Source organism: Marmota flaviventris, chromosome 12, assembly GCF_047511675.1.
Source record: "Marmota flaviventris isolate mMarFla1 chromosome 12, mMarFla1.hap1, whole genome shotgun sequence".
Taxonomy (NCBI): Eukaryota; Metazoa; Chordata; class Mammalia; order Rodentia; family Sciuridae; genus Marmota; species Marmota flaviventris.
This window is the reverse complement of record NC_092509.1, coordinates 37,252,427-37,278,445: the sequence shown is the minus strand read 5'-3', so window position 1 is coordinate 37,278,445 and position 26,019 is coordinate 37,252,427. Positions and strand designations below refer to the sequence as shown.

Genomic DNA, 26,019 nt, shown 5'->3' with positions numbered 1-26,019 from the left:
AAATTGCCTTTTAAAAATCATTTCCTCATTTAATTCTCTAGTAATCTCCAAGGTCAGTTATTAACATCACTTTATAGGTAAAGAAATGGAAACTTGAGGAAATTAACTAATATGTCCAAAATCAGAAAATCTGAACCTGACTCCAGACCTTATTTTATATCTACAGGATCTGGTGAAGCAATCAGGTTGCAGGTCAATCTGGATCAATAAACATGAGCTCATGAAGGTAGCATATTAATGAGCAAGCACAGGCTCCTTTGGATATCACCTGTTGATGGTCAGTTTACTTTCCTTCTTTCTTCCTTTTCCATGTATTCAAAAACATTAAAAGCAATGAGTGAAAGACCATCCTATCATGTGCTTGCATATGAGTGAAAGAAAAGTTAAGTAGTAAAGATGCATGTGGCTCTCACAGCTGCAGACTGATACCAAAAGGCTTTTTACTGGACAAGTCCATTTTCAGACTTCTGGTCCAAGCCCAAGACTCCCAGGGCTATTTGAAGACAGATATTCAGCAATCTTTCTTCTTAGGATACCACCAAAGTGGCATGTTTGTCCTGATCTGAGGCTCTACTGCCTATTTTATCCTAAGTCAGTATAATGAAAACATATTCTGGGACATAACTAGACCACGACACAAATCATTTCCTAGCTGATATGAGCTTTGGGAATGAAAGGATAAATGAAAACTTTTACTAGGAAGATGATGTATTATTTCTTCTTAAAACAATAGAAATATACTTTCAATCTTTTTTCTCTTTGTTATATGCAATCGTAACTGTTCAGAAACATGGAGAAAGAAAAGAAAAATGATTACAATTTCACAAAATGCTCTTTTTTAAAAAAACATATTACTGAGTATTAAGAGAGCAATTCATCATGCTCTTTCCAAAGAAACAAAAGAAGTGGTTGGTGTTGAGTACAAAAATAGGCAGATGCATTTCTCTCCAAGATTACTGATATTGTCAATTTCCTCATTTTAATGGCTAAAAATCATTAGTCAAATATTAAGTCACTTGGGAAATTAATGAGCCTGATTTCCTGAGCCCTGAGTTCAAAAGCTGCCTGGGGTTAATGAAAATCCAAGGGGTGTATATATTTTGTTTAGTTGGGTATCTTTCCTGGGATGGATCTTGTTGGCAAGGGACTGCTATTTAATTTTTGTTTTTATCTTTACTTGGGGATGAGGGTTCTTCGCTTTCCAAGAGAGACACTAGTATCATTTCCATTTCTCTATATTTCTTATTTCCTCTTAGGAGATCTAATCTGTGGTATGCCTGTGTCCTCTCTTCTATATCACTTCTTCATTATTTCTTTTTCTCCAACTTTCCCTTTTATTAAAAATGAGGATAGTATAAATTTCTGATAAAAGTCATCTATTTATAGACAAGTCTGTATTTCTTTTTTGGGAGGTGGAGGGGTACTGGGGATTGAACTCAGGAGCACTTGACCACTGAGCCATATCTCCAGCTCTATTTTGTATTTTAGTTAGAGACAGGGTCTCACTGAGTTGTGTAGTGTGTTGTTTTTGCCGAGGTTGGCCTTGAATTTGAGATCCTCCTGCCTCAGCCTCCTGAGCCGCTGGGATTACAGGCAGGTGCCACCTTGTCCAGGACAAGTCTGAATTTCTGACATGTCATATTTTCCACACACAAGGTATATGTTACCCACTGTTCTTAGGATGCACAGTCACTGAGGGGAGAGAGGCTGTGTGCCAGGCAACAGTAACCATGGTGCAATAATTCACTAATAAGCTGGGGATGAGGGGCTACAAGTAAACAAACCTCTCTCAAAACATCTCCCTAAGATACAAAGTATGCTTAAATATTATGGTTGTCCTACCTCTAAGCCCTTCCCATTGACTCAACATGGAATCAACTATGAAACAAATAATAATCCCCTGGAAAAATGTGTATTCCAAAGTGGATGAGAAAAAGAAGAAAAAAAAAAACATGAAAGGCATGAACTGTAAATTTATGTGATGAGGATGTGAACTAACTCCTAAGCAAAGGGGTTCTCCCACTGGTAGCTATTCTTCCCTAAATCCTTTTCCTCCTCATTCCCCAATACTGTTTATTCTACTGAGAAATACAGTCTGAATTTCTAGTTGATAGGATCTGTTGAACAAGCACCCAGGACTTCCCATCATTCATAGTTACCATGAATTAATTAATTCAACTGCATGGCTTCCCTGTATGTGGTTCAGATGGGGATGGCAGGAGTAAGATTTTTTTGTTTCTTTTTTTAACTTTAGGGAGAAGAGCAGGGAGAAGAGGGAAGGTAGCTATGTTTGGAATACAAAGCATTTTTGGCCATGCTGTATTTTTAGGACCCTTAGTAAGTGTGAGCAACGTGGACCAGGGTTAAGGTCTGGGAAAGATGCCATGGACAAGCCTTAGCTATTCCAAATGCAATCGGGGATGACTTATCAGGACAGTGAGGCAAAGATTCTCTTCTTCCCCTGGGCTGTATCACAAGCTCCCTTCTCCCCATTCCCAGGCCTGCCGTAATAATCCAAAGTACAAGTACAACATGAGCTGGGCAGGTTTCAGTGGGCCATCCTAGAACTTAAGGTTCCAGTAGGTACTTCTGTAGGAAAGCAGAGCTCACCTTCTATTAACACCAACCTACAAGCCCACATCAGCCAGAGTGTGCACAGCCTCTTGTTAACTGCTTAGCAGCTTCTTTCTAAATGTGAAGTCTTTTTAATGGTAATCCTCTAAAAATAATGCACCAAAGTTCTATGCTCCCTGACTGCCACACATGGAAGACAGACCTAGGGAAATTATGCCAAGAAAAGTCAGCTATGACCTTCTGTCTGAAGCCTCTAAACCCCTGGAGATCTGTCAGTCCCAAGTGATGTCTCTATTTAGTGCTGTCAGCAGAGACAGGAGAGGCAGAGGGGACTGCTAATGACTTCTGCTAACTGGAGCACATAGGAGACACTGGATGTGAGCTAGACACACTCCCTTCAGGGAAAAGGAGTCTGAAAGGGAAAACAGTAAGGACCATGGGCTATTCATGAGGATCTTTATTTCTATCACTTCAAACCTACATGCACATTCTGGCTGGGGGTGTACAGGGGTTCTGGGTTACCCTATCCCACCCATGTTCACTTGTCTATTTTAGTATCAAATAATATTAGTAAATCAAATATCTAGGTGCTTCATGGCGCTTCATGAACTGGGGAGCCTAAAAGAAAAGAATGATTCAGGTTCACTGGACACTAAAATAGAAAACAACAGCTTCTTTTTGGTTGCTCTTGGTTCTTTTTAACAAACCATCATGAAAACCACGTTTAACATCCTCAGCCAACCCTCAAGGAAGGCTCAAGCAATCTACACGAGCCTCACCAAGCAATGCCTCTGCAGAGTTATAATGGGGGCTCGGCACGATCGAACGTGCTTCTTTGTTTTTCAACTTAATGTCACTGGTGGATAACATGACTCCTGCTTCTGCGTAGCTGTAATCCTCCCAGCGAGCTATTTGTCTCTGGATTCTCTTACCTCACTCTGCGCCAGCCTGGCATGCCGTAATTTCAGAAGAGGGTTAATATAATTAGAATAAAGCTAGGCCATTATACTGTGTGAAAAGATGACACCCGTCTCATCTTGGCCTAGCAACAAGTTACCATTGCCTCAGCAAAGCTCGTCTGTCAGCTGTCTGGGTAGGTTCCCTTTTAAGTAATAACATGCAGGAAGCATCTCACCCCGCTGTCAGTCAGCCAGCAATCGCCCTAGCAGCGCACGCTTCAGTGCGTTGAGTGAGGAGCCCTCACCCATCCCCTTTATTAGAAGGCTGAGCAGTGCTCTGGTGGTGTTGTAACAAGGATCAGGCAGCAGGATTAAGCACTGTGACAAAGAGGATCTAATAAGCTAGAAAGTGGTGCATCTACAGACACGCTGACTGGCTCCCAGACACAGATTCACTTTGCTCACTCCTCAGTCGGAAGGCGCAGGCCACTGGGGAAGCCAGGCAGCGCCGTGATTAGCGGTGACCCTCTGACCGATGCTGCTATGAAGATCATATATCACTCAGAGGCTTATTCTGCAATTGCAAATTGGATTTTCCATTTTATTACCTGCAAAAGGACCACATATGCTTCTTTCCCAAGCCTCTAGTAGAGCAAGCTTGGCCGCGCAATGGTAATTGTGTAAACGCTAAATCATGCAAAACAATCATTCTCCCTGCTAGTTATAAATGTGATTGAATGCAATAGGCAATTGCGGCCCCATTAATAAGCATGCTCATTTTCACTTATGGAAATTGGTTGTTTCCGTAATCACACTGTAAGAATTCTTCCTGGGTACTCAAAATCCTGAAACATGTGGCCAAGAGCACCATTTATCACACAGTAAGCAACTGAGGGGATCTGGGCTAATTTTTCACGTCATCAGAGCAGCATTTCCTCCCTTCCTGATTTGAAAATAATGCCACAGAGAGTATTTAAATTAATGCCCTCTAAAAGCCAGGCTCTCTCACTCATAAAAATCCAAGACCATGGTCTAACAAGGTAAAACTAGAAAACCATGGTTGATTGGGTACACTAACATTAGAATACTAGATTTGCCCAAACCCAGGTAATTGATTTGCTCACAAAGGGATCTAGATGGGATGTCATGACAGTTGAAAGATCACCTCTGCTCTGCAGTGAATCCCCACATGGAAGCTAACCACAAATGACTCCAACAGAAAATAAAAGCGACATTTAGGGCTTCTCCATATATAAAGACATAGCCTACACACAAATCTCTGTAATTTCTATTAAGATGTGTCATACTAATTATAGAAATGCATGATTACAGACAATGGCTGACTCTGGGAAGTTCCTATTTTTTTCATTTCTTTTTTACTGAGAGGAAAATAATGATAAAGTCTATAAAATGATGGTGCTTATTTTGCAATAGTGAGTATTTGCATTAATTATACACTGGAAACGAACAGAATGCTCATTACTAGGTGATAAACAGAATGATGCATACAGAAGCCATACTATTCTTTTCAGTTATTAAAACAGACTTATTTGTATGTACCAACCTGGAAAAAGATATACATTATAATGTAAAAAAAAAAAGTTAAGGGTATACATACTAGTCTGCTATGATCCAATTTTTGTACAAAAGACAAAAGAGAAAAATTCCATAATATGTATATGAATAAATGTTTATGTGAAAAAGAAAAAGAAGAATTTGTAGCAAGTGGTGAATGTTGGTTTCATCAAAGAGAGGAAATAAGCAGGATTTGAAAAAGCAGAATACAGGGAATAAAGTTAATTTTGTCTCTTAAGAATTCCATGCTTTATAATTATGGATTATTTTCATAATTAAAAAAGATTAAAGATTAGAAGATTAAAGTATGTTGAAAAGTCATTTGACAGAAACACACTCAAAATACACGGTGCACACTAATTGGTACAAAAGAGTATATCTTACTTAAAATGGTGTTAGCCTACTGCAGTGACCGCCACACTTGTGGCCCCTTCTCTTCTGTCTGCCTTATAGATGATGGCCTATCAAGCCCTAAATAGATTGAGAATCTGGGTCTGAGGTTGTTTCTCTTTCTGTGCATCATCAGTGCAATCAAAGTAAGCTGGGATGTCTCTTGACAGCTCTCGAATTTATTCTGCGGGGAATGTAAGGCCACACTGTCATTCTGGCAATTGTCTGCACAGCCTTTCTGGAACATTTTGAAAACAGGCATTTTGTTCACTGAATGCACGCAATGCACTGTTGCTTTATGATTCATGCTAAAATAAACTGTCACTCTTCTGAAGAGTGCAATTTAAATTAGAAAAGATTTAAAAACAAAAACAAAACCACACAGCCAAATGGCCCAAACAAAAGCAGCACCTGATTTACGTGTGTGATGGTGTGGATGGTTCGGAGTGGTCCAGAAATCCTTTTACCAATGAAGAAAAATGGCATTTTACATTGTTGCCATCCGATGCTCTTCTTGGCTATTTGGTGTCTGTGGTCCAGAGTAAGACTGGATAGGAGGAGCTCTCAGTCACTTATAAATATGATTAACCAGCAACAGAGCAGTGAGCATCCCCAATGCACACCACTACGGTGGCTTTATCTTGCAAGCTGATACGGTTCTTAATAAATAATTCATGTTTTAAACCTGGCATTCGTTTAGGATTTCCCTATCATTCTTCTAAATGTGGGAGGCAATCTCATTTTTGCTTGCCAGATTTCCCTTTTTACTGTTCACGTAATGTCAGGTCGTATAGAAAAATGTCCAATGGTGCTGGCTACTGATCCCGCACACCATTCACTGACTTTGTGACCAGGGGACTGTGAGCAAATCCTGTGCTTTGCTGACCTTCAGTTTCCTCATCTGCCAAGTGAGGATAAGAGTATCCATTGACAGGATTATGGACAGGAACCAAAGAATGTATGTGAAATGGTTCTACAAACAGAAAAGCATGTGGAAATAGAAAATATTTTCATTATTATTTTAAATGGAAACCTCCAAAGGAGAGAAAAATGCCTATTTGAAGACGATGTGCCTAAAACAGGAGCTTCCTCAAGGAATTCATAACATGCTGAAACTGAATGTAAACTTTGCATGGTGGTACTTTCTTGAGGGAAGGGCCCTGTTCATAAGATTCTCAAAAGTCTGTGATCAAAAGCAGAACTAAGAAGCAATTTAGGAACACTGACTTCATGTTCTAGAGGACTGCAAGATTAACCAGCATTAATCTGCTGTGTCCTTCTGGGTGGGCTCTCTGAGCACTGGGCCATTCCTTATCTTCCTCACCAGAATACTCAATCCCCTCAAGTTCCCCAGCTAAGAGTCTGTGCTGAGGATGCCCTTCCCACATCTTGGGCAGCACTGAGGAAGCCTCAGGCACCCTGGAGACCCCAGGGAGAAGTCACTAATTCATACAACATAAACTAAAAAAAAAAAAAAAAAAAAAAAATCAAAATGCAAGCTCAAAGAACAAGTTTTATACATATATGACTGCACGACCGGTGTCATTCTACAATACGTACGATCAGAAAAATGAGAAATTATACCCCATTTATATATATCAAATTACATAAATGCATTTTACTGTCATGTATAGTAATTGATTAAGACAAATTTTTAAAAACAAGTTTCAGTGGCACTTCATTTTATTGATTCAATAATGCTATCACAAATCCATCTTCACCACAGCTGTTTTATTATTTTGTTTTTTGCAGTGCTGGACACTGAACCTAGCCTCATACATGCTAGACAAGTGTTCCACTGGCCCTGTCATAGCTGTTTAAGTTAAATGTATACAGAATTGCCAACTTAGTGATAAAATATTTTTTTCCAGCTGGTTTAGCATTAACACTCAGATCCCTTTGACAATTCTCCCACTAGCAAGATTTCATATTAATAACGGTTTAGTAAACTGCTTTAATACTAGACAGAGAAATGATTTTTCTCTTCTTGAAGGCTCTCTAGTCCAGTTGATGCCTAAAGCTGGAAGTTCAGGGCTCACCATCCCACCCATACTGCCCACTGTTTTGTTTTTTAATTCCATCACACACCTTTGCAAGAGCTACAATATGCTTTCAACAAAACTTTCTGCATCTGTGTCAGGTAAGGAAAGGTAGTACTTGAATAAACTTTAGAAAATATTAATCTTTACCCCTGTAGTTAAGAGTAGACATCCAAGTTGATAACTGTCATTTATACTGTGAATGTACTAGTGTAGTTCAATAGAATGATCAGAAAACACAAAGCTACTGAGGCCAAGCTGTACATTCTATTCATGAACAATTCATATGTATCTTCCTATCAAACCAGCACAAAACCAATAGCACTGCTATTCCTAGAGTTGACCAGGGTTCAAAGATGAACACTTGAACTGCTGTTTGGAGTTTCAATTACTACCTCTTTTCTGAAAGAGAAATTGATAATATATCTTAAGAAATATAAAAATTCATAGTTTGACTTGGTAATTCCATCCCAGTAATAAATTCATGCTGAGGAAATAATAATAGATATTCAAATGATTTAAGATTATAAGTTTTAAATTCAGTGTTGCTTATATTCTTCCTGAACAACTGGAAACAACTCAAATGTCTAAGAGTTGGTTAATGAATTATGTGATACTCATTGGATGATATAATATGTACTCATGTATTTTAAAAGGGTTTCAAATATATTTAATCACATGGTTAATAGGGTCATAACATAAGATTAAAGGTGGTAAAGTAGGCAATAAGACCCATAGCATAATTTTTTAAAAATTTTTCTGTTGTAGATGGACACAATACCTTTATTTTATTTATTTACATGGTGCTGAGGATCGAACCCAGTGCACCACATATGAGAGGTAAATGCTCTATCTACCACTGAGCCACAACGCTAGCCCTGCATGATAATTTTTTTTTTTTAAAAGAAAGCATAAGTACATACAAGGAAGTGTAAGGAAAAAAGACTGGAATATATACATAAATATATAATGTCCATGAAATTGACTAAATTATGCTTTTGGGTTAATACAAGTATTCCACCAAGAAACCCAAAGTTCTCTATAAATAATTTGCACCAATAAAAATAAAGCAAAAAAGTAACCATGAAAAGAATAATGCAGTTAGGCTGGGGATGTGGCTCAAGCGGTAGCGCGCTCGCCTGGCATGCATGCGGCCCGGGTTCGATCCTCAGCACCACATACAAACAAAGATGTTGTGTCCGCCGAAAACTAAAAAATAAATATTAAAAAATTCTCTCTCTCTCTCTAAAAAAAAAGAATATTGCAGTAGAATGAATCGGTCACTATTACCCTTGCACATATATGGTTACATGATCAATATAACTCCACATTATGTACAATCAGACTAATGAGAAGTTACACTCCACCTATGTATGATGTGTCAAAATTCATTCTACTGTCACATAGAACTAATTAGAACAAATTTTTTAAAAAAAGTAAAAGTCCTCCAAATCCCATCAAGGAAAGAATGCATGCATTCCATTTCAGAATGGAGAACTAACCTTTGTATGCAATCCAGTACAAAACTACATTTTCCCATCTCATTACCAAAATAAAAAGTATTCAACATCATTCAAAAAAAGAAATTGCATTAAAATATTTATTATATATGTGTATGACTGGAGAGAAGGAAAAAAGACCGGATATATACATAAGTATAAATGAAATGAATTTATACTAGAGAAAAGATTAGAATGAAACAAACTTAGAATTTTAATGGTGGTCATTTGTGGATAATGGGATAATGATTGTTTCCTGGCTGGACAAAGGCTTGAGGTTCTCAATCTTAAGTATGCACCAGAATTTTCTGAAGGCACCAATAAAAATATTATTCCTGTTTTGGTACCAGTACCATGCTGTTTTTGTTACTATTGCTCTGTAGTATAGTTTGAAGTCTGGTATCGCTATACCGCCTGATTCACACTTCCTGCTTAGCATTGTTTTTGCTATTCTGGGTCTTTTATTTTTCCATATGAATTTCAGGATTGCTTTCTCTATTTCTACAAGAAATGCCGTTGGGATTTTGATTGGAATTGCATTAAACCTATAGAGAACTTTTGGTAATATCGCCATTTTGATGATGTTGGTTCTGCCTATCCATGAACAGGGTATATTTTTCCACCTTCTAAGATCTACTTCTATTTCTCTCTTTAGGGTTCTGTAGTTTTCACTGTATAAGTCTTTCACCTCTTTTGTTAGGTTGATTCCCAAGTATTTTATTTTTTTTTAAGATATTGTGAATGGAGTGGTTGTCCTCATTTCCATTTCAGAGGATTTGTCGCTGATATACAGGAATGCCTTTGATTTATGCGTGTTGATTTTATATCCTGCCACTTTGCTGAATTCATTTATTAGCTCTAATAGTTTCTTTGTAGAGCCTTTTGGGTCTGCTAGGTATAGAATCATATCATCTGCAAATAGTGATAATTTAAGTTCTTCTTTTCCTATTTTTATGCCTTTAATTTCTTTCGTCTGTCTAATTACTCTGGCCAGTGTTTCGAGAACTACGTTGAACAGAAGTGGAGAGAGAGGGCATCCCTGTCTTGTTCCAGATTTTAGAGGGAATGCCTTCAGTTTTTCTCCATTCAGAATGATGCTAGCCTGAGGCTTAGCATAGATTGCTTTTACAATACTGAGGTATGTTCCTGTTATCCCTAGTTTTTCTAGAGTTTTGAACATAAAGGGATGCTGTACTTTGGGTGGACCAATGGTACAGAATAGAAGACACAGAAACCAATCCACAAAACTACAACTATCTTATATTTGATAAAGGGGCTAAAAGCATGCAATGGAGGAAGGATAGCATCTTCAACAAATGGTGCTGGGAAAACTGGAAATCCATATGCAACAAAATGAAACTGAATCCCTTTCTCTCGCCATGCACAAAAGTGAATTCAAAATGGATCAAGGAGCTTGATATCAAATCAGAGACACGCCGTCTGATAGAAGAAAAAGTTGGCTACGATCTACAGTCGGTGGGGTCGGGCTCCAAATTCCTCAATAGGACACCCATAGCACAAAAGTTAATAACTAGAATCAACAAATGGGACTTACTCAAACTAAAAAGTTTTTTAAGAGAGGTAAATAGGGAGCCTACACCCTGGGAACAAATCTTTACTCCTCACACTTCAGATAGAGCCCTAATATCCAGAGTATACAAAGAACTCAAAAAATTAGACAATAAGAGAACAAACAACCCAATCAACAAATGGGCCAAGGACCCGAACAGACACTTCTCAGAGGAGGACATACAGTCAATCAACAAGTACATGAAAAAATGCTCACCATCTCTAGCTGTCAGAGAAATGCAAATCAAAACCACCCAAAGATACCATCTCACTCCAGTAAGATTGGCAGCCATTAGGAAGTCAAACAACAACAAGTTCTGGTGAGGATGTGGGGAAAAGCGTACACTTGTACATTGCTGGTGGGACTGCAAATTGGTGCAGCCAATCTGGAAAGCAGTATGGAGATTTCTTGGAAAGCTGGGAATGGAGCCACCATTTGACCCAGCTATTCCCCTTCTTGGTCTATTCCCTAAAGACCTAAAAAGAGCATGCTACAGGGACACTGCTACATCGATGTTCATAGCAGCACAATTCACAATAGCAAGACTGTGGAACCAACCTAGATGCCCTTCAATAGACGAATGGATAAAAAAAAATGTGGCATTTATACACAATGGAGTATTACTCTGCATTAAAAAATGACAAAATCATAGAATTTGCAGGGAAATGGATGGCATTAGAGCAGATTATGCTAAGTGAAGCTAGCCAATCCCTAAAAAACAAATGCCAAATGTCTTCTTTGATATAAGGAGAGTAACTAAGAACAGAGTAGGGAGGAAGAGCATGAGAAGAAGATTAACATTTAACAGGGATGAGAGGTGGGAGGGAAAGGGAGAGAGAAGGGAAATTGCTTGGAAATGGAAGGAGACCCTCAGGGTTATACAGTGGAGGGGGTAGAGAGAGAGGAGGGGAGGGGAGGGGAGAGGTGGGGAGGGGGGAGGGTGGAGGATGGGAAAGGCAGCGGAGCACAACAGACACTAGTATGGCAATATGTAAATCAATGGATGTGTAACTGATGTGATTCTGTAATCCGTGTATGGGGTGAAGGTGGGAGTTCATAACCCACTTGAATCAAAGTGTGGAATATGATATGTCAAGAAATTTGTAATGTTTTGAACAACCAACAATAAAAAATTAAAAAAAAAAAAAAAGAAACAAGAAAAAAAAATATTATTCCTTCAGAGGATTGATTTCATGGGTCTTGGGTTAGGCTTGAGACGCTGCACTTCTAACAAGTTCTTAGGAGATGATGATGTTTCTGTTCTGAGGATCACATGTTGAAAAATCACTGTTTTTTTCATAACAGTAAAACAATATTTAAACAAAACTTTAGAATTTTAAGTAAAGCAAAAAGATTTTAATTTATTTAGAGGACTGAAAAAGAAATCCTAATTTTTATAGGGCATTATAAGTTGTATTAAAGATGTCAAACCCCCCCATGACCAATAAGTGTTTATCCTCATCATCATCTTCACCGTCACAATTCTATGAGCTATTTTATGCTGAATTTGTGCTATGCATCAGGTGTTATTTTAAGGATTTAGCATACTATACCCCAAGGAGTAACAACCGTCTTATGTGGAAGGTCTGATTATGATCTCATGTTTAAAAAGAAGAAACAAGCTAATGTTTTGGGGGTTAAGACCCAGACTCAAGGTCACACGAGTGACCAAAGCCCAATTTGTCTGGGCTTTGGCTGTTGGTCTTTCCAACATGTGACATATAAATTTTCTTCCTACTGCACAAGGTCTTGAATATTGTTGGAATAATTGATAATGTGACATGGTTTCAGAACAACTGGAGAGGTATCCTCAAAACCTATTCATTTGCCTTCATCACGGGACATAGATTCTATCAACAGAACCACTCTCTTGGAGTTGGAAGCCCAATTGCCTCCAAGAGTTTTATTTTTAAATTAAGATAACCATGTTAGTCGGATACACACATTTTTCTTCTTTTTTCATCATTTTTATGTTTGTTCTACTTTATTTTTTAAAAATCATGTTTCATTGTTTTTGCTAGTTAATTTGTTAATTAGACTTTACCCCATGTTTTTATTGCCTTCACACACACACAAAATTTATCATCTTAATTATATCAAGGGTACACTTCAATGATATTAAATACATTCACAATTTCTTTGCAACTAACACTACCACCATCCTTCTTGGTAACTCATCTCATTTTGTAAAACATAAACTCTAGACCATTAAACAAATAGCTTCCCATTTCCGCTCTTCTTGGCACTGTTCTAACAGTCTTGATGATTTTGATTAAATATGTCAGATGCATAGAATCAGACAGTATTTTTTTTAGACCTGGTTATTTAATTCACATGATGTTTTTAAGGTTAATCCACATTGTAGCATAGGCCAAAAGTCCTCCCTTTTTGACAAGTGAATAATACTCTATTGCATGTAGACATCACATTTTGCTTATCTGTTTATTTTTTTGGTATGCACTTGGGTTGCTTCTGAGTTCTAGTTATTATGAAGAGTCCTGGTATAAACATGAGTATATCCAAATATCTCTTTGAGACTTTGTTTTCAGTTCTTTGGGATACACTTCCAGATATGGAATTGTGGATCACATGATAACTTTATTTTATGTTTATGAGGAACCGACATTGTTTTCCATAGAGGCCACATCATTTGATGTTCCCTCCACCAGTGTTCAAAGGTCCTAATTTTACACCCTTGCCACTACTTATTATTTTCTGAGGGTCTTGTTTGTTTTGTTTGTAGGAATCTCTTAATGGGTGTGAGGAAGTGTCTCATTGTAGTTTTGATTTGCATTTGCCTAATACGCAGTGATTTCAAGCTTTGCTTCATACATTTATTGATCATTTGTATTTCTTCTTTGGAAAAGTGTCTATTTAAGACCTCTGCCCAGTTTTCTTTTTTTTTTTTTAAAGTTTTTTTTTTTTTAATAATTATTTTTTAGTTATCGGCAGACACAACATCTTTTGTTTGTATGTGGTGCTGAGGATCGAACCCGGGCCGCACACATGCCAGGCGAGCGAGCCACCGCTTGAGCCACATCCCCAGCCCCCTTTGCCCAGTTTTCATTTGGGTTGTAGGTTCTGTTGGTGAGCTTTAGGAGTCCTCTAGGTATAATGAACATTAATCCTTTATCAGATGTATCTTCTCCCATTCTGTCAGCTGCCTTTCTACCGTGGGGAGACTGACTTTTGATGTACAACATTTAAAATAAATTTTCATGAACTTCAGTTCATCTATTTTTTTTCTTTTCTTGCCCATGCCTTTGATGTAATATCCAAGAAAAAATCACAAATCTCTTAGTCAGCTTTTTGTTGCTATGAATAATACCTGAGAAAATACCCAAGCAGAGGAGGAAAGACTTATTCTGGCTCAGTTTGAGTGGTTTCCGTCACTTGGCTCCACTACTTTGAGCCTGTAGTTTGGAAGACCGTCAAGGCAGAAGGGAATGGCAAAGCAAAGATACTCGCCCATTGGCAGCTGGAAAGCAGAGAGAGAAAGGAAGGGTCTGGGGACAAGATAGAGTCCCCAAAGGCATGTCCTTCAAGGACCCACTCTCTTCCAATAGGTTCCATCGTGAAAAGTTTCCATCATTTCCCAAAAGTCCAGTCAGCTATGGGTCCCTCAGTGGATTCAGTCATTGATGAAGTCAGAGCCCTCATGACCCGGTCACTTCCCTAAAGCCCCATTTCTGAACATTGCTGCACTAGGACCAAGCCCTCAACATGTGGACCTTTGGGGGACATTCCAGATCTAAACCATAACAAAATCAATAACAGAAAACTTTTGCCCCATGCTTTCTTCTAAGAATTTTATAGTCATAGGTTTTCTATTTAGGTCTTTGATCCATTTTGGCTTAATTTTTATACATGTTGGTAGATAAGGATCCAACCTCCTTTTTTTTTTTTTTTTGCATGACCAGAAATGAGGATCGTGTGTTGAAAAGACTGCTCGTTCCCCACTGGATGGTCTTGGCATTCTTGTAAATAATCGTTAGACAATGTACATGAGGGTTTGCTTTGGAGATCTCTGTTCTATTCCATAGCTCACTCTGTCTGCTTTTATGTTAGTACCTTTTGTTTTTGTTTGTTTGTTGTCTTTGTGGTGCTGGGGATCAACTCAGGGCCTTGCACATGCCAGGCAAAGCACTCTACCACCGAGCTGCAGTCCTGGCCCCTTCTTCTCTGGTGCAGTTACTATAGCTTTGTAGCAAGTTCTGAAATCAGGAAGCATGAAACCTCCATCGTTATTCTTTCTCAAAATAGTTTTGGCCGTGTGAAGTCCACTGGGATTCCATATGAATTTCAAGATAGGCATTTTTATTTCTGTGAAACACATCACCGGGGGTTCTGACAGGGACTGCATTAAACCTGATTTGAGGAGGTATGATAGAGTTTTATTAACAGGGCAGAGAGCATATTTTCAACAGGCTGCCTTTCCACATGCAGGTGCTTCCCTATTCAGCAGTCAAAACACAGTGGAGGCATGTTTTTGTTTAATCTGATAATTTATTCATAAGAGTTTTCTAAAAAGAACAGAGTCTCATATAATTATATGTTTAACAAATCATTTTTTTAAAGAAGAAAATTTTATTCGGTCAGATTCATTCAGGAAAATCATCACATGGAAATGATGGGAACCGAAATGATCTCAGGAAAATTTTCATTATAGAAAAAGGCAGGGGCTGGGGCTGTAGCTCAGTGGTAGAGCGCTTGCCTAGCATGTGTGAGGCACTGGGTTCGATTCTCACACCACATGTAAATAAATGAGTGAATAAATAAATAAATAAATAAAAATAAGGGTCCATTGACAACAAAAGCAATATTAAAAAAAAAAAAAAGAATAGAAAAAGGCAGAATAGGTTTGAGTTCAGGAAAAGCATGGGAGAGAAGCCTCCAGGGCAGGCTTATGGAGGTCCATGGTGACAGGGTGTAGCAGGACCACTATGTTTTGTGGAGGTTTGGCGTACTCAAATGTTGGGGTGGTATATTTTAAGCCATTTTTATTTTTAAAAATGGAAACTTCCATACTGTGGCAGAGAAACACCCCGACTCACATTTCACAATGTGCATGGTTGATTACAAGCACTTCTGACAGTCCTTGCATGTGCCTGATAGTTTTAAAATGCTGCTGTCTTGTAGAAGCTGGGGTGGGGTGGGAGGCAATAGGAGGGCCCCTTGGACATTCTCTCTTGCCATTTCCCACCACACTATGATATGAGCACCATATGAAGATGTGACAAACAGGCCTGAGATTGCTGCCTTTTCATCAAACATTTCTAACCATACTTTGACCTTGGATCAGTAGACTCATGTGCGAATATATTAAGTCTGACATTACCTTGAGGAGGAGTCTGAACAGCATCTGGATGCACGTGGAACTACAGAGCCCTTTATGGCGGTTTGGGAGGTACGGGGGTGTCTCAAAATTAAATTTCCAAAATATGTAAAGAGGAAGTAATTTCCTAGATATAGTGCCATAGGAGATAAAAAGGCCAAACAAATACAGATCAATGCAACCAGTCTGAATATAATGGCATAATCTTAGCAATAATCATCTCCATAACATTCTCAAATGACAAAAACCTACCTTTGTAATGCCTAACTCATAAACAGTTGCTGAAAAAGAATGGCAATTTTTCAGCCAACAGGACTAATGCTGAATTTAAGTGTCATAATACATTACCAGGCACTTGCTCATATGGAAGTATGAAGTAAAATTAACTTTATTTTTTATTTATATATAAATACCCTTGAATCCAATTTTATTAAAGGTTAAGTAAGGGATCAACCTACTACACAAAACCTAAACTTAAGTTATATGTAAAAATGGCTTGTTTCAGCTTTGCTTCTCGCCCTGGAGCTTACATTTTTATTACTTTGGTGCTATGTGTTATACTCTCTGCAGAGGCTGGAAATGGTAAGGGTGTGGATATTATGTCATAAAATATGTACTAAGATAATTAAGAACTGCGATGTAAGTACCAAGTCTATGTAAAAAGAAAAACTGCAACAACTGTAACTTTCAGTGAGTTCAAAATTCCTTATGCTCAATAAAACAATCTAAATGTTTGTAAGTTATGTATTAATAATAATTTACACAGCACTGTCAACGCCAAATGAGCTTTGATGAAACTGACTTTCAATGGCTTTTAGGATTAACAAGAATACCTAAGAAGAAGAGGGAGATGGAAATTTAAAAAACACCCATCTGAAAGCTATATTTCCATATACCCATGTTTATGAACACCTATGCACACGTAGACACCATACTTCAGATCTTAATAAATACTATAAAAGCAAAAACTATACTGGTAGCAGAAAAAAGGTAGAGAAGAGTATAAAGAAATTATAAGCTTCTACTCATCTCAATAACTACACTTTTTTTTCTCTAAGTGATAGAAGGCAAACTGACACCCCCAAAGTAATATCAACAAAGGATACCTTACTGTCCAGTGTTAATCCTGAGTCAAGTGCAGGCCAAAGACAAAATTATATGTTTTAAAACTTTCACAATAAGATTAAAGAGAAATGAAAGCAAAATAACTGTACAACTCAAGAAAGGAATCTACTCCACCTCTCAAAGATCTACTTAGATAATTTAGGAATCCTAACATAGAAAAGCATTACTATAAATAGCAGAGGGAAAATGGAGATGTACCATAATTTTGGATGTGGGTGAGAAGGATTACATCATGAGTTTGTTTCCAGTATTTTTGGAAAGCCAACTGCCTTGGGTTAAAAATATGAAATACTGCCACAGTAACAAATAACAAAAAAAGAAAGTACTATGATACTCTACTCAAGAAGAAAACAATCAACAATTACAAAATCATTTTCAATGTGTGAAGGTATTTCTGAAGCTCAATTTTTTTGACAAAAAAAAAATATAATAGAGTTTGAATTAGTCAAACTCTGGCTTGGCTCCAATCATTAGCATTTTTAAGCAACTTTTCTGATTGCTACTGGTTTACACAGTACTGTCAACGCCAAAATTCCAGGTGGCTACTGCTGATTCCCATGTTTCAGACTATCCTGATATTCCTGATTATAACAGATGTTATAATTTTTGACTGGCATCAAAAAAAAAAAAAAAAAAAAAAAGGAAACTGCACCAATATATTTTCAATGGCAAGAACTGTTTTAGACACAAAATAATGGTGTTAAGTAATAAATAAATTCTCTCTGTGGCATTTTATATATTATTCACATTTGTTTTATTTAATTCTTACCATTTGGAAAACCACATAAGTATCACAAGGGGAAATTATTTCTCTGGTGGAAATGTAACATCAACAAACATGGAGAAAGGGAGTTCTACGATCTAATCAAGAGTCCAGTCCTCTAATGGATGCAATTTAAAATAGCAAAGGTAAGGTTTAAAGATAAATAAAACAAAGACCCTCTTACCTTTTGCTACTCATGCAAATTAAGTCACTCAATGTCACCTCTTCTGAGAAGACTGCCTAGACTGCATTGCAAGTAAATTCCCATTATTTTGCTATTTCTCAGCACCTCTTTATTGCACGGTACTTATTACACTTTACAGCTAACTTATTTACTTCCCCACCCTAAGTCGGTTTCTCTAGCTCCAGGGGATCAGAGGCCACATGGTCTTGCTCGGAGTGACCCCGCCTGGCACATCCCTTCTCCCAAGCCCTCTCCAGGTGTGATTTGGAGCCAGGACCACTGTGTCTGTGCTATCGCTTGACCATGCCCAGCTAGTTGCAGCAGGTCACATTTATTAAGCAAAAAGAAAACAGCCATGTTTGCCTTAAATGAGCACAAACTGTTCAAGACTGGGGGAAATGCTTTTTTGCATTTGTGACCCTGAGCCTACCACAGAGGCTTATGATCCCGGGCCTCAAAGGAAGCAGCAAACTGTGCACAGGCTTGCTTCACTGTTAAGGAAAATGAAGATGAAGGAGGACAGCACCATCTCCTGAAGGCCACGGGGCCAGCACACAGCACGGCTGGGATTCAAATGCTCAGAAAAGACCAGTTTGTCTGCTCCCTCTCTTTCATTCATCCAACACTAGCCTAACTTCTCCTCCCTCTTAAAGAAAAACGAGTGATGATGTCAAACATGGGATGATGTTTTTAGGTGCAGGGCAACCCCTGGTGATTATGCCCGAGTTCATAACCACAGTTATGACATAAAACAGTTCATCATATAAAGTCTTCTAGATGGTCACTAAACAAGCATACCTTTCAGAACTGTACCTATAAACGTAAATACTGAATAGAAATCAAATATCCAATAGAAATGCTCAGAATCAGTAAGTCACTAGGGAGCAGGTGAAGTACCCAGATGATCTCTGAATACAATAGCCAATACAAAAAAAATGTACAATATTGACAAGAATGTCTAGGGAATGAAAAACTCCCTTCCAGTGCTGGGGATTGAACACAGAACCTTGCACACGCCAGGCAAGTGCTCTACTCCCAGCCCAAACCTGTTAATTTCACAGTTAACTCAAGATAAGCTGAAAACCCTTTTTACTTCAATTCTTGCTCTACACTTTTCATACACTAGAGTTACTCATAATAATAAATGTGCTACACAGAAAATAAATCACTCTAAAGACTGTACCTCCTTCTTTCACATGTGTGCGCTCTGTTACACATTCACGTGCACACACAAACCCTTGCAGCTATCACATACTTTTAAAGTTATGTCATATGCCACTCATTAGTTTGCTAGGGCTGCTGTAACAAAGGACCACAGACTGGATGGCTTAAATAAGAGACATTCATTATCTCACAGTTCTGGAGGCTGAACATCCAAGATCAAGGTGTCAGCAGGCTTGGTTTCTCCTCTCTGTCTTTGACTTGCAGATGACTGCCTTTTCGCTGAGTGCTCACACGGTCTCTCCTCTGGGCAAGCACATCCCTGGTGTGTCTGTGCATCCAAATTTCTTCCTTTATAAAGATACCAGCCATACTGGATTATGGCCCAGCCTAACAGAGTTATTTTAATTTAATCACCTCATTAGAGGCCCTATCTCCAAAGAGAGTCACACTCTGAAGTACTTGAGGTTAACACTTCAGTATACGGCTTGTGTGCACACGGGGGTGGGGGGACGACACTACAATTCAACTCATAACAAGTTCTCCACTTTCTTAATCTCTGAATAACTAGAATAGTAAAAAGACTGCTTTAAATGCCTCACTCTGGCTAACAAGGTACTTAATCATTCACAAACATTTGCTTCTTACAGTTGTGACAAAAAGTTAAAGAAACTGTCCCTAAGGTGCTCATAATGTAGCAATTCATATGGGCATGTAAGAAATGAAACAGACTTTTCCCAACAAAGAAAACACAAATGGTCAACAAATATATGAAAAAAATGTTCAGCATCTTTAGCAATTAGGGAAATGCAAATCATAACTACACTGAAATTTTATCTCACACTAATCAGAATGACAGTCACCAAGAATACAAATAACAATAAATGCTGGCGAGGATGTGGGAGAAATGAACTCTCATATATGACCACTTTGAAAATAAGGATGGAGGTTCATCAAAAGGCTAGGAATGGAACCACTGTATGATTCAGCTATACCAGTCAGCATACTGTAATGATACGTGCATACCCATGTTTATTGTAACATAATCACACTAGCCAAATGTGGAACTAGCCTAGGTGTCCATCAGTGGATGAATGGATAAAGAAAATGTGGTATATACACACACAATGGAGGTTTCCTCAGACATAAAGAAGAGCAAGATTATGGCATCTGTAGAAAAATGGATGGAACTAAAAAAACATGTTAATGAAATAAGTCAGACTCAGAAATTCAAGGGACCTGTTTTATCTCAAGAGAGAAAAAAGGACAAAAGAAACCTCAATGAAAACAGAAGAGAGACCAGTAAAGGGACTGGGGAAAGGAGGAGGGAGGGCAAGGAGAAGTTCTGGGGAATGAAACTGATCAAACTATATTATGTGCATGTTTGAATATGCCACAACGAAACCCATTATTACATATAATTATTATGAACCATTTTTTTTTTTAAAGAGAGATAATTAGAACACAAAAGGCTTGATCCAGAGTGGAGACAGCAGGAAACTTCTAATATTTATTCAGATTTTAGGTAACAAACTGGAGTCTCCACAAAGAGGATAATCACCAAAGGCTGAAAGCAAGGACCATAAGAAAAACAAGGGAGCATGGGAGAAGAATCGCAGGGCAGGAAGGGGCTAGATCCTCAGGAATCTTTTCAGTTGTGCTGAGGCGCTGAGCTCTCCTGTACGTGCTCTGAAACAACAATGGGCTAACCCAGCCCAACCTCTGATTCCCAAGAGAGCACCTCAGGCGCCCTATAGAGAGCAACAGTCACCACCACACAGGCTAAATGGCAGCAGCCATGAGCCCAGAGATGCTTCCCCAGTGACATGTTCCTAAAGATGATGGAATCAGTTATGAAATGTTCTTTATCAATTTGGCCAGACCCAAGATTAACCCTTTAATGTTAATATATTCACACACTCGTATGTTAATATGCTTCTCTAAGTGGCTGGGAAATGGGTGGGAAATAGCCAGCATACCAATAATTTCAAAGGAAAAACAAAGGTCTGGTAATCCTCCATTTCTGTACATTTCCACTCAAACCCCAGATGCACTATTTATTAACAATATGACCTTGGACAGGTTATTTATCATCTCTGCATCTCAGCTGCCTTGTCTGCAAGATAAGGATTATAAGTGTTCACTTCATACAGTTACCAAGGGATAAAAATCATTAATAAATATCAAGCTGGTAGAAAGTATCTGCCACATAGCAAGAATGTGTGAGAAATATGTACTGTTCAGTACTAAGAGACTGTGGTTAGCAGTGCTCTACTATTTGAACAAAAACGGTGAAAGGCAAGAACTTCTGATCCAGAAAATTGATTTGATCAAGCATGGGAGCAGACACACATGGAGAGTTTGTATTAGTCACCTTTCTGTAACTATAACAAATACCTGAGGTAATCAACTTAAAAAGAGAAAAGGTTTATCTATCTCATAGTTTTGGAGGTTTCAGTACATGACTGGTTGGTCCACTGCTTCTGGGCCTGTGGCAAGACAATATATCATGGTGAAATAACAAGGTAGAGCAAAACTGCTCACCTTATGGCTGGGAGGTTAAAAACAAACAAACAGATAACAACAACAACAAAAAAAAAAAAAACAGTAGCCAAAGGAGCTGTTCCCTTCAAGGGCATATACCAATGATCCAAAGACCTCCCATTAAGCTCTACCAATAACACTTTCCTCCATCTCCCAGTGACACCACTCTGGGGACCAAGCCTTTATCATATGGGCCTTTGTGGGGGACACTTGAGATCTAAACTATAGCAGATTTAGAACTCATGAGTAAAGTCATTCAAAATTAAAGTTAATCCAGGCGTGGTGATGCATGCCTGTAATTCCAGCAGCTTGGGAGGCTGAGGAAGGAGGACTGAAAATTCAAAGAGCCTCAGCAATTTAGGGAGGCACTTATCAATTCATCAAGACCCTGTCTCAAAATAAAACATTAAAAAGGGCTGGGGATGAGGCTCAGAGGTTAAGCACCCCCAGGTTCAATTCTCAGTACAAAAAAAATAAATAAAGTTAAGTACCTTCAAGAAGTGGATCTATATAACATTTATAAAAGGGACAAACTAAAAATTTTATAGACAATAAAGATCAGAGGAAGTTGTCTAAGAACATACTACTTTTATATACTCAAACTACTAAAATATATTATAAATATATTTTAGAATATATCTTGGAGTTGACATAATTTGCCTTGGGGTAGTCAAATGCACGCCATCTTAGCTGATTATTCCTAATGGCATTTTCAACTGTGGGTGCCATTTTGGTGAACTCGGAAGAAAACAATACAATCAGACATCAAGGCTAAGTTTCCCTTTAATTATACAATATCCTGTATTTGTTTCATCCTTTAGAGAAAATAATTTCTCAAAAGTATCACTTTGACTTTAAATCTTTAACCTGTGTATATTTTTTCAAGAATTATGGTGTCCTTTTCACAGTTATGGCTCAATCTTTAGGGACTGCCATGTTGGCACCAAATTACACACTAGAACAAAAAGCACCTCAGTACAGTTCAATGAAGCATTTGAGCAGGAGCTCTGATGGCAGTTTTCAGATGGTTTCTGATGATGAATGATAATATTAAGCTCACACTCGAAGGCAGCATACAATAATTCTCCATTCCCTGATATTAAAAACCTATCAAGGAACATAAAGCTAGCCTCATACCATAATTTACCCCCTCTGGTGAAAGCACTCTTCTGAGTTAACCAGCCTCTAAGAAGAATGAGAAGTTGCAGACAAGCTGGCAGGTGTCAGGGCCAACGCAGGACAGTAGAGACAAGGGTCCACCAAGGAACGGACTCAGAAAGGGAGGGGCCAAGATGCTGGGTGAGGAGGGAAGAAGTGGGAGACTGATGAGGCACCAGAAGGTGTGCAATTAGCCTTAGGTTACTAAGTGTACTTCCTCCTAAGGAAAGGCGTGAGACGTCAGTTACATAGGATGGAATAAAAGATGTTGACCATATTCCTTTTACTTAAGATCTATTGGGAGAGAGGAAAAATGAAATATAATAATTCTGAAAATGAACTGAATGGCCACCACCCGTTACCACAAACTGTGACCACCATCCATTGTATACAGGGAAATTTAGACCAAGTTGAGGAGAAGCACTGGCAGGTGACACACGGCTCCTTGAAATTCAAACACAACACAGACTGTGCTAGGAATCCTGAAAGCTGCCTCCAACAGCCTTTGGTTGAAGGGCTAAGATCTAAGGGTGAGGGCTTGCTGGAAGAAAAGGAGAACAGAGGATGTCCCCAGAGGAGCCCCGTGGGCGAGTCATGAACTTCCTCCCACTGCGTGAGGAAGAAGTGACAGGGAGGAGGGAGGGGACACAGGGGTCCCACCTCAGCACACGGAGAGTTTCTGATTTCACTGCCTGCCCCAACGTGGGGAATGTCTGAAAAGTGACAGGGCTATTGCTAAAGCAAATATGTAGCCCCAATGAGAACTGGAGCTGGCGTGCAGGTAATTCATATCATGGGAGCAATGAAAATGAATGAAATACGGCCACGGGCAACAGTCTGGATAAATCTTCAGACATAATGTCGAGTGAAAGAAGGCAGAATATATACTGAATGGCTCCATTTAGGTAAAATTCAAAAACAACAAAACTAAAAAAACAGTGTTACAGTGAAGACAGTAATTATCTTTAGGCAGAAAGGAAGACCTGCTTAATGAGTAGAAGAAGGCCTAACAAGACTTCTTAGGCTCTGGATATGCTCTATTTCTTGACGTGTATAGTTTTTGCTTCAAGTTCTTACCTGTTAATAATTCACTGAGCTATAAGCTAATGTGTAGTACACTTTAAAAAGTGTAGTGTGTATATGTGTGTGTATGAGAGGATACATATGGGAATATATACATTATAGGAATATGTATGAATAAAAATAAAGAATCCAAGAGCATTGCAGAAAAAGCAAGTTTAACCAGTAAGTAGAAAAACCAGGCTGGTTTCTGCTATCACTTTAACAACTCAAGTCAACACAAGATTTTCATACTGGATACGTTTTTTATCAAATCTGAACAGAAATTCTCACGTTCATGGTTTTAATGTTTTTGTCCCCTCCAAAATCCATATTATAACTTAAATCACCCATTAATAATAGCATTAAGAGGTGGGGCTTTAGGAGGGGATTCGGTCATGGTGTCTGTGTAAATGGGATCAGGTGTCCTTATTAGAGGGCTCGATGCAGGTAGTTCATCCCTAATTGCCCTCTGCCACCTGAGGTCACAATGCTCCTCCCCTCTGGAGGATGTGGCAGCAAGGCACCATCTTGGAAGCAGAGAGCACTCCTCCCCAGACACCAAACCTATAGGAGTGTTGATCTGGGACTTCCCAGGCTACAGAACCATAAGAAATAAATCTCTCTGTTTTTTATAAATGATCTAGTCTCAGGAAATTTGTTAGAGCAGACAAGAAGGACTAAACAGGAACACTGGATAGATACCACATGAAAGTCCACTTGACAATTAAATGCAGTCAACACAGCAACAGGTCAAAAAGCTATCAATCTATTTTGCAAAGTATGATTTAAAATACAGCTATACATTAATATTGTTTAAAATTTCTACTTTGACCTTTCAATGATCTTTTAGGAATTAGTCTTTACATTCTTGGATCAAGTAGCAAAAGTTCAGAAAGTTTCTTCGTTTGATTTTCCTTTTTTAAACTCAAATAAAATGTACTAGTTTAAAAAGTACTGTTTTTCAAATTTGTCAATAGTTATCTTTCTACTTCTAGATCCACCTTTGTGTCAGGGATATATCTTGAATGACTATCACCAAAACATAGTAGTTATTTCAAGGTGGTGAGATATTGAGTGAATATTTTTTAACTTTCTGAAAGTTTTAGTTCTTTAATGAATATAAATTATTTTTATCATAGCTCTCCATCTCTTTTTCCTGAACTGAATTAGTTAGTACAAAAAAAAAGGTCTCCCTTCTTTATTTCTCACCACCCTCCCTACTCTACCAACCAATAAACAAAAACCTCTACACTATTTAATGTCCTAAAAATCAAACATGCTTCTCTACCATCTGTATCCACTGGATGAAGTGAGTTGCTAAGCTTCAAGCAAGATCAAGCCCTTTAATGACAAAACACGATCAACCAGGCAGAAAGGGACTATGCATGATCTGACTGTTTACAAACAAGATGACATTTTCCGACGGCAACTGTTGTTTTCCCATTATCAAAACCAACACTCTGCACCCCAGAACATTTTCTCTGACACTGTAGCTGGAGTTAATGAGGAAAGAGTTTCAAGGAACTAATTAATGTGCATCTCTCACAATGCAGGCTGCCAGTTGGTGGCTTCTGCAGAGATGCCAGTGAAGGAGCAGGATGCCACCGCCCCTCTTACCTGCAGTGACAGCAGCCAACGGCTTCAGAGTTGATTCACCTGGACAGAAAGGGAAGATGTTCCACCTGGCTGCACCTTTTGTTATAATTACATGGTGTTGATAATTTGGATGCAGGTAAATGAATACACAGCCTCCCAAAGCATCCAACTCATCTTTTATACTGAACTTAAAACACCTTACTTTTCTTCAAATATGTGTTTCTGGTGAATTCACAATCACAATGTAGACCAATTAAAGTTTAAACCAAAGCCAGCAGGAATTTCCTTTTCCTTAGAAATAGCAGAAGGCTGCTCAATTGTGCAGTCCAGCTACAAGCAGGTAAGCATTACTGATGGCTTTTCAAAGTACTCCTGCAGCCGGAACAGTTCACATCTCTAAAAATACACAAAATATCCAACAGGGGTCACTGTTTGGGGCATGAACTTCAGGAGACTCTCAGGGAGAATTTTTGCATTTTTCATTCCTCATCCATACTGTGAACCAGGCCCTGAAATTTCCAGTGGTGACATGAGTAAACAGTAAA

At 38.5% G+C, this 26,019-nt stretch overlaps 1 protein-coding gene across 2 annotated transcripts in view; it reads right to left on the bottom strand.

Annotated features, from left to right (window-relative positions):
• Rsu1 (Ras suppressor protein 1) overlaps window positions 1–26,019 on the bottom strand; it is a 185,392-nt gene that overhangs the window by 86,970 nt on the left and 72,403 nt on the right. The window lies entirely within an intron of this gene.